The following is a 9743-nucleotide window of genomic DNA, read 5'->3' on the forward strand; positions in this document are numbered from 1 at the left end:
ATGGGAATTGCATTTGAAATTGAGACCAGCAACTTAAAACAACCTTGTATATGTATAGACTGCTATATCAAAACTTCATGGGAAATGCAATCCCAAAACTACAATAGATACACACACAAAAAAGGAAAAGCAACCCAAATACAAAAAGATGGTCATTAAGCCACAAGAGAAGAGAACAAAAGAGGAAGGGGAGAAAAAAAACCTACAGGGCTTCCCTGGTGGTGCAGTGGTTGAGAGTCTGTCTGCCAATGCAGGAGACGCGGGGTCGTGCCCCGGTACGGGAAGGTCCCACATGCCGCGGAGCGGCTGAGCCCGTGAGCCATGGCTGCTGAGCCTGTGCGTGTGGAGCCTGTGCTCCGCAACGGGAGAGGCCACAACAGTGAGAGGCCTGCGTACCACAAACAAACAAACAAAAAAACCTACAAAAATAAAGCCAAAACAATTAGAAAATGGAAATACGAACATACATATTGATAATTACCTTAAATGTAAATGGATTAAATGCTCCAAACAAAAGACACAGACTAGTTGAATGGATACAAAAACAAGACCCATATATGTGCTGTCTACAAGAGACCCGCATCAGACCTAGGGACACATACAGACTGAAAGTGAGTGGATGGAAAAAGATATTCCATGCAAATAGAAGTCAAAAGAAAGCTGGAGTAGCAATACTCGTATTAGACAAAATAAACTTTAAAATAAAGACTGTTACAAGAGACAAGGAAGGACACTACATAATGATCAAGGGGCCAATCCAAGAAGAAGATATAACAACTGTAAATATATATGTACACAACGTGGGAGCACCTCAATATATAAGGCAAATGCTAACAGCCATAAAAGGGGAAATCAAAAGTAACACAATAATAGTGGGGGAATTTAACACCCCACTGACACAAATGGACAGATCATCCAGACTGAAAATTAAAGAGGAAACACAAGCCTTAAATGGCATATTAGACCAGATAGACTTAATTGATATTTATAGCACATTCCATTGAAAGCACAGAATACACTTTCATCTCAAGGGCACACAGAACATTCTTCAGGATAGATCACATATTGGGTAACAAATCAAGTCTCGGTAAATTAAAAAAAATTGAGATCATATCAAGCATCTTTTCTGACCACAATATTATGAGATTAGAAATCAATTACAGGGAAAAACATTGTAAAGAACACAAACACATGGAGGCTAAATAATATGTTACTGAACAACTAATGGGTCACGGAAGAAATCAAAGAGGAAATAAAAACAATACCCAGAGACAAGTGACAACAAAAAACACAATGAATGAAAATGTATGGGAAACAGTAAAAGCAGTTCTAAGAGGGAAGTTTATAGCAGTACAGTCTTACCTCAGGAAATAAGAAAAATCTCAAATAAACAAGTTAACCTTACACGTAGAGCAACTGGAGAAAGAAGAACAAACCTAAAGTTAGTAGAAGAAAAACATCATCAAGATCAGAGAAGAAATAAACAAAACAGAGATGAAGAAAACAGTAGCAAAGATCAATGACTAAAAGGTGGTTCTTTGTGATGATAAACAAAATTGATAAGCCTTAGCTAGACTCATGAAGAAAAAAAGGGAGAGGACTCAAATGAATAAAATTAGAAATGAAAAAGGAGAAGTGACAACTGTCACCACAGAAATACAGAGGATCATGAGAGACTACTACAAGCAACTGTATGACAATAAAATGGACAACATAGAAGAAAGGACAAATTCTTAGAAAGGTCCTACCTTCCAAGACTGAACTAGGAAGAAATTGAATATATGAACACACCAATCACATATACTGAAATTGAAACTGTGATTAAAAATTTCCAACAAACAAAAGTCCAGGACCAGATGGCTTCACAGTTGAATTCTACCAAGCATTTAGAGTAGGGTTAACCCGTATCCTTCTGAAAGTCTTCTAAAAAATTTCAGAGTAAAGAACACTCCCAAGCTCATTATACAAGGCCACCATCACCCTGATACCAAAACCAGACAAAGATATCACAAAAAAAAGAAAATTACACGCCAATATCACTGATGAACATTGATGCAAAAATCCTAGCAAACCAAATCCAACAACATATTAAAAGGATTATACACCATGATCAGCTGGGAAATATCTGAGGGATGCAAGGATTCTTTAATATGTGCAAATCAATCAATGTATACTATACTTAAGAAACTTGGCTGTTCTTTTCCTATTCATGATTTCTGTACTTATTTCCTTTCTATTCTTTAGGATTTGTTACTATCACTTTTGATGGATGCTAGTCTCAGCTGAGGACTCTTTGGAAAAAGGTCTGTGCCACGTATGAGGGACCATCCAACTTTGGAGGAATCAATCCCACCCCAAATATGTTGGTTCAGAATATTCAAGGGAGATGCCTGGCAATTTGTAATTGAAAGAACTCCCACTCCAAGCGATTGCAAATATTAGATAAGTTTTGGAAATGATGCCTAAAAGAAGATATTTTGAGAGGGAAAGTGTACACAAGTTGTCTGCCCCATGATCTATGTCCCTAATTGTGCAGTTCCCCAGTCAGCACCTAGCCCAGAGCCCCGTATCCACTTCCTGGTCTGACTGATGCCCTGCTCTCAGCCTGTATGTCTGGAAGGAAAGAAATCTCTGTCTTCCTGGCCAATGACCTTTTTTATTACCCATCTCATTCAATACCAAGCATCCCAAAGGAGCATGACCATGAGGAACATATTCATAACACCTGAGACATAGAAAATGTCAGTGGTCTATAAGATCTTTGATATCATGTGGCCCAACACCTTTGCTTCCACTTTCCCCAACCCAACCCAACTCAACCCCCATTATACAGATGAGGAAGATGAAGCTGAGAGGAGAAGTGACTTGACCAAAGTCACATCCTAAATTACTTGCTTCTACTCAACATTGCTAATTATTAGAGAAACGAAAATCAAAACTACAATGAGGTATCACCTCACACCAGTCAGAATGGCCATCATTAAAAAGTCTACAAATAATAAATGCTGGAGAGGGTGTGGAGAAAAGGGAGCCCTCCTACACTGTTGGTGGGAAGGTAAATTGATACAGCCACTATGGAAAACAGTATGGAGGTTCCTTAAAAAACTGAAAAGTTGCCTTGATTCAGCAATCCCACTCCTGGGCATATATCCAGAGAAAACTCTAATTCAAAAAGATACATGTACCCCAATGCTCATAGCAGCACAATTTACAAAAGCCAAGACATGGAAGCAACCTAAATGTCCATCAACAGATGAATGGATAAAGAAGATGTGATATATATATATATATATATATATATATATATATATATATATATATATATAATACACACACACACACACACACAATGGAATACTACTCAGCCATAAGCAAAAAATGAAATAATGCCATTTGCTGCAACATGGAAGGACCTAGAGATCATCATGCTGGTGAAGTAAGTCAGACAGAGAAAGACAAATACCACATGATATCACTTATATGTGGAATCTAAAATATGATACAGATAAACTTATTTGCAAAATAGAAACAGACTCACAGACACCGAAAACAAATTTATGGTTACCAAGGGGGAAAGAGTGTGGGGGAGGGATAAATTGGGAGTTTGAGATTAGCAGATAAAAACTACTATATATAAAATAGATAAACAACAAGGTCCTACTGTATAGCACAGGGAACTATATTAAATATCTTGTAATAAACTATAATGGAAATGAATATGAAAAAGAATATTATATATACACATATGTATACAGATATATATGTATACATATATATGTAACTAAATCACTTTAGTTACACCAGAAACTAACACAGCATTGTAAATCAACTATACTTCAAAAAAAATACTTGCATCTAGTGGTCAGAGCGTCCACTTTTTATGCCAGTTTCTAATTGACCATTGCCTGTTTGGGATGGAAAAATCAGGCAGTTCTGGGTATCAATTCCAGCACTTGTACCTACTAACTGTGTACTCTTGGAGAGGTTATTTAATCTCTCAGAGCCTCCATTTCCTCCTCTGTAAGATGGAGGACCAATAATAATCCTAACCACACGAACTACTCAGTATATAGTAGGTGCTCAGAAAGCATTATTATTACTCTTTTTGGTCCCTTTCCCTTCCCTAAAACACACAAGATGGTGAATGTCCATTAAAGACCATTAATGGTGATGGCCACTAAAGGCCCACACCTTCATAGTCCCTCTCACACTCAAATTCCCAACTTTCCTCCCTTTGCCCTTTGAAATTTGAGAATGTCAGCCTTACTGAAGCCCAAGCAAGCTGTTCGGAGCTAGAGGGCTGAGAGTGATGTTCGCCTATCCCCTGGGTAGATTCAGTAAAACTTCAAATCTGATACTACTACTACAGTTTAATTCATCTTCCCAAGACAGGGACCTAGATAATGGTATGAAGGGATGTGGAAGGAGTGTTGGGACAGGGCAGGAAGGAGTGGCTAAGGAAGAGAACAGGTGATTGGCAATTACAGTTCCCCACACGGGACTACAGTAGTTGATGTATGTCAGGGAATAATTTTTACAAAGAAAGGAAGGGAGAGAGGGAAGGAGAAAGGAAGGAAGATGGAAGGAAGGAAAGAAAGAAGGAAGATGGAAGATAGGAAGGAAGGAAAGGGGGAAACTGAATGCAAAGAGAAGCTGGGTATGATACTCACAGTGTTAGGCTGTCCAGCAACCAAAGAGAGCTGGGATCTTCAGTGAGGAAGGGATCATCAGAAATTAGACCTTTCTCCTGTTGGGAGAAAAGATTATACTAGTGCCAAGCCAGGCAGAGCAGATGGCTTCTGATTATCAAGGATGTCACTGTCTCTTTCTTCTTTCCTCTCCCTAACACATTGCAATAATAGAAAACCCTGGGTTACCAGGAAGTTCTTCCTTAAGTACGGTTTAAATTCTTCTTGTGGCAGGAGCAGTTAGTTTCTGTCCCCATTAAGACCTTATGTTTGGAGCATGTATTATAGTTGAAAAGTGTCTTCACCTCTGTTATATCCATGATAGTCTCCACAACCCAATAAAGTTAGTACCATTATTCTATATGGTAGCTGAGGAAACTGAAGCCCAAAGAGATTAGGGTCCCACTTTATCATGGGTGGCATCAGGGTCAAGTCTGGTGTTTTTTGTTTGTTTTGTTTTGTGTTTTGTTTTGATATTTTTGTTTTGCTCTCCTCCCCTCTCTAGGCAGGTATGGGTCAGTTGCTCCTGAGGAAAGGTGGTAGATGCTCCAAAAAGAGGCTATTGATTTTTTTCTTGTGGGATGATATTTTGTCACTCCTAAGGCTTGGAAAAATTTCTCTTTCTCCTGGGTTGAGGGGCATACCTTCCTTAAAGTAACATTCCATCCTCAGGTATGCCTTGAGTCTCAAAGCTTACCTTGGACTCATTAAATACCACTTGTTATAATATTGATGATAGTAGTAATGCACTAGTAAATGCACTAGGCACTTACTTAGATTAACTCATGTCACCCTCTCCTCAGCCCTGTGAAGTCGTATCATTATTATTTCCATTTTACAGCTAAGGACACCGAGTCACAGAAAGGTCAAGTAGCTGGAGTGGAGTGTAGGGCAGTAGGACTGGCCTTGATCTTAGGTTCTTATAGAAAGGGCTAAGAAAGGGCATGATGTGGGAGAAAGGAAGCAAACCTTGGCTGAATGTTGATATGATTAGTTCCTTGTTCTCAGCAAGCCACTGAGGCTTAGGGCATTGTGCTCATTGATAGTAGGGAGAACCCTACATTGGGCTACATCTATAGTTCTTTCTCTGACCACACTCCTCCCTATCACCCACCATCCCTATAACGGTGAATCTGAGATTATAATAGGGTTTTAAGGCTACTGAGCTCTGCTCTTGGTTTGGGGATACCAGACTAGGAATGCTCCCTGTAGACTTAAGAGTTCTCTGGCCACCTTCAGTCCTTGCACCCTTGAATATTTCCAGGAAACCTATTCTTAACTGAGATACTGCCCCTCATCAGCACTTCCCATTCTGAAGTAAGGAAACAGTGACAGAATTAAGACTAGGACCAAGGCCTTTCTTTCAGAGGCTCCTTAAGAACAGAGAGACATACTTTGTTATTAGCCTGTTTCTCTGAAACTTGGGAATCTCTAGAGAATGCAGAGCTGCCCATCTAAAACTCTATCTTTTTGCAAAGATTTTACCAGGCAGTCCAACACCATGCCTGGCACAGGTGTTCACCTAAGTCTGCTGAATAGTACCAAGCTGAATTTGGAACAGGGCACCAAGGGCAATGGGGCATTTGCCCATGGTAGGTGAAGGTAGACCTTGGACCCTCTTTCCCATGGCCTGATCCCTTGGGAGCTGTGGAAATGAAGATGTATTAGTTGGTTGGTTTAGAAAGTAACATTAGAGGGAAGAATGAATCATTGAAGATGTGGCCCAAAGTCACTGAACAAACAGGTGGTATCATTGAAGGTGTGAACAGCTGAGGAAGTGTTAACAGGAATGTTTAGGTGTCTGCAGGCAGGCATAGGGACCAACACGCAGGTTCCTCAGTAGGGCCTATGGAGAATAAAGCGTGCCAACAGGCCTTATGTAATCTGAGGAAGTAGGGGATACTTTTGAAGATTTCACATGATGAAAACAAGAAGACTTTTATTTTAAAGCTTAGAATAAACAGAGCAGGATTTTTTCTCTGTTTTGTTTGCTGCTATATCCCCAGCACCTAGAACTTGACTCACAGTAGGTGCTCAGTAAACATTTTTAAAATCAAGTAATGAATTTACAAATACGGCAACTGAAACAGATTTATCCAAAGTCACACAGTGGCAGAATTGGCGGGTTGGTGGTTAGGAGACCCCAGGCCTCCACTATACTAACCTATAGGTCCTTTCAAGTCCACCTGGATAACCTGACACAATTCATCTTCCCTCAAGAAAAAATAAAATATACCTTTTTTGTTTCTCTGGTATAAAAATGATGCATGCTTATTTTGAAAAACACAAAAAAGAAGGAAATTACTTAGTATACCAGTTCTCAAACACAATCACGGTAAATACATTGCTGGATTCTCTTTCTAGTGATTTCTTTTCTACATATAGGTCTTTGTTTCACACGTCAATCTTATATTTCCCTATTCCAAAAATCCCATGCTCCAATCAAACTGCAACACTCGTTTCTTCACTGTGTCTTCTATTTTCCCATTTCTACCCCTTCACCTGTGGGATTCCTTCAATCTGGTACATTTCTGTATGTCTTTATTCTACCTATCTTTCAAGATCCTTATTAAATGCTAAATTTTCCATGTCACAACTTGATTTTTTCTTGCTTATGGTATTGATTAAATACATTTTTTTCATACTCTCTAATGAGCCTTCCTCACTTCGCCCTACCCCACCAAGTGTGAGCAATTTAAAGATTAATCCCGTATCTGACTCCACTCTTTCTCCCCCAATAGCATAGCCTATCACTATGTCTTCCATAGAGTATGTGCTCTGTAAAGACTGAATTGATTCAACCACGGTTTAATAAATTTATTGGACACAGATTATGTGTCAGGCACTGTGTTAAGCACTTTACAGGCACTAACTCATTGCGAAAACACAATATTCCTACGGGTAAGTGCTATTATTAGTTCTGTTTTAGAGATGTGAAAACAGAATGACAGAGGCTAAGTAATTTTTCCAAGGACATATCACAGTACAATATGATTCACACCCAGGCTATTTGACATCAGGATGCATACGCTTAACTGTTATGCTCTGTTGCCTCTGAAAATCAGAGACAGAAAATGATGGGATGGAAGCAAGGAAGTAGTTCAGGCACCGAAGGATACATGAAGTGGCAGGGTAAACACAAAACACCTTCATGCAACATCAGTTTTACCTACAGATTTGGTGGGGGGGGAGTAAACAATTTAAATAGTGTTGCTTTTATCTTAAAACAAACATGACTATATCAAAGAAAACAAAACTTGCATAAATATTTGATACACAACATAACATTTCAAAGAAAATTTGGCTTGTAGTTAGCTGTTTGCGGTTGCATCTCTAGCATACCCCAGAAGGACAGAATATTCCCCCCAACTTCCTGGAGTATATGAGAAACACTGGCTCAGAGGGCCATGCCAAGAGTGATGGTGGATGTCAGTGGTGAAGAGCATGGGTGAAGTAATAGTTGGAATGCTAGTGGGCTGGAATGGTAGCAATTATGTTGACACTTCGGGTAGCAGCGATGACAGTCCTGACAATGGTGATGATGCCAGTGGTGACACATGAGATGAGAGCAGTGAAGATGAACAGTGCTGATCATAGTAGCTATGGTGATTACTTAATCACGGCCCAGCTTCTTGCCAAACTCTGGGTCACCTCCAGAATCAAGTTGAATTAGAAGTGGTTATTTGCTTTCTCACCACCTCCCCCATCCAAATTTCAGGACCCCATTTAGAAAGCCTTAGCCATTTTGCAAACTCCTGCTATTTCCCATGAATGCACGTTCAGGACTCCATGAAGTTCCCTCTATCTGAGCTACCTGCCCCCTCCTCCCACCTCATTTATACATGCAGCTTCTTTGTCTTTCAGGACTCAGCTCTAGAATGTCCTCACACAGCCTCTCCTAGTCAGGTGGACTCAAGTACTCCTGAACCTGTGCTCCCATAGCACCCTCTATTTGAGCATTTGTCACACATTGGATTTGAGAGTCATTTTCCACTTAAGGTGTTGCCTTCCATCAGCCTTGGGATGTGGAAGAGGATGAGGGTAAATCAATAAGAGATTAGCTTTCTCACTGTAAGATTGCAGTTTGGCCCAAAGTCACTGAACAGCCAGGTGTTTATTTTGAAGACTCAGAATCTGATGGGATGGCTTAGAGTTCTTTGAGAGGTAGGTTGATAGATTTGGATGACTTTTAATGGACCATTTCAACTCAAGAGATTGTAGCAGTCATGCCTACCCTGGGATGTTCATTCATTCATTTTTTTTCAAATTTATTTTTTATTGAAGTATAGTTGATTAACAAGTTGTATATTCTTTTTTTCTGCTTTATAACAAATTTAATCAGTTATACATATACATATGTTCCCATATCCCCTCCCTTTTGCGTCTCCCTCCCACCCTCCCTATCCCACCCCTCCAGGCGGTCACAAAGCACCGAGCTGATCTCCCTGTGCTATGCGGCTGCTTCCCACTAGCTATCTACCTTAAGTTTGGTAGTGTATATATGTCCATGCCGCTCTTTCGCTTTGTCACAGCTTACCCTTCCCCCTCCCCATATCCTCAAGTCCATTCTCTAGTAGGTCTGTGTCTTTATTCCTGTCTTACCCCTATGTTCTTCACGACATATTTTTTTCTTAAATTCCACATATATGTTCAACACATATTTATTGAACCTTCCGTAAAATATAAGGCTGTGCTGACTGGCTCCTGAAGGCACAAAAGGAGATAGTCTACTCCTCCCTAACACCTGCCTATATGTCAGTCAACAGACACTTATTGAATGCTCACATGATGTCAAGGCATTAGCTTTTTTCTATGTGGCACCAAGGGATAGAATTTAAAGCTGCAGGAAACAGCTTAATACAAGGAAATACTCTCTAACCATTAGAACTGGTTATAATTAGAACAAGCTGCCTCAGGGAGAAAACAGTCATCCATCATTTGAGGTGTTGCAAACAGGAGCTGGGGCCTTGAAGTAAATATCTAAGATCCATTTGAACTCTGTTCTTCTGTCCCTAGAAAGAGCTCTAAGTCACTCCTGTCTGTATCCTCATTGCC

Source organism: Mesoplodon mirus (assembly GCF_964341445.2).
Source record: "Mesoplodon mirus genome assembly, chromosome: X".
Lineage (NCBI taxonomy): Eukaryota > Metazoa > Chordata > Mammalia > Artiodactyla > Ziphiidae > Mesoplodon > Mesoplodon mirus.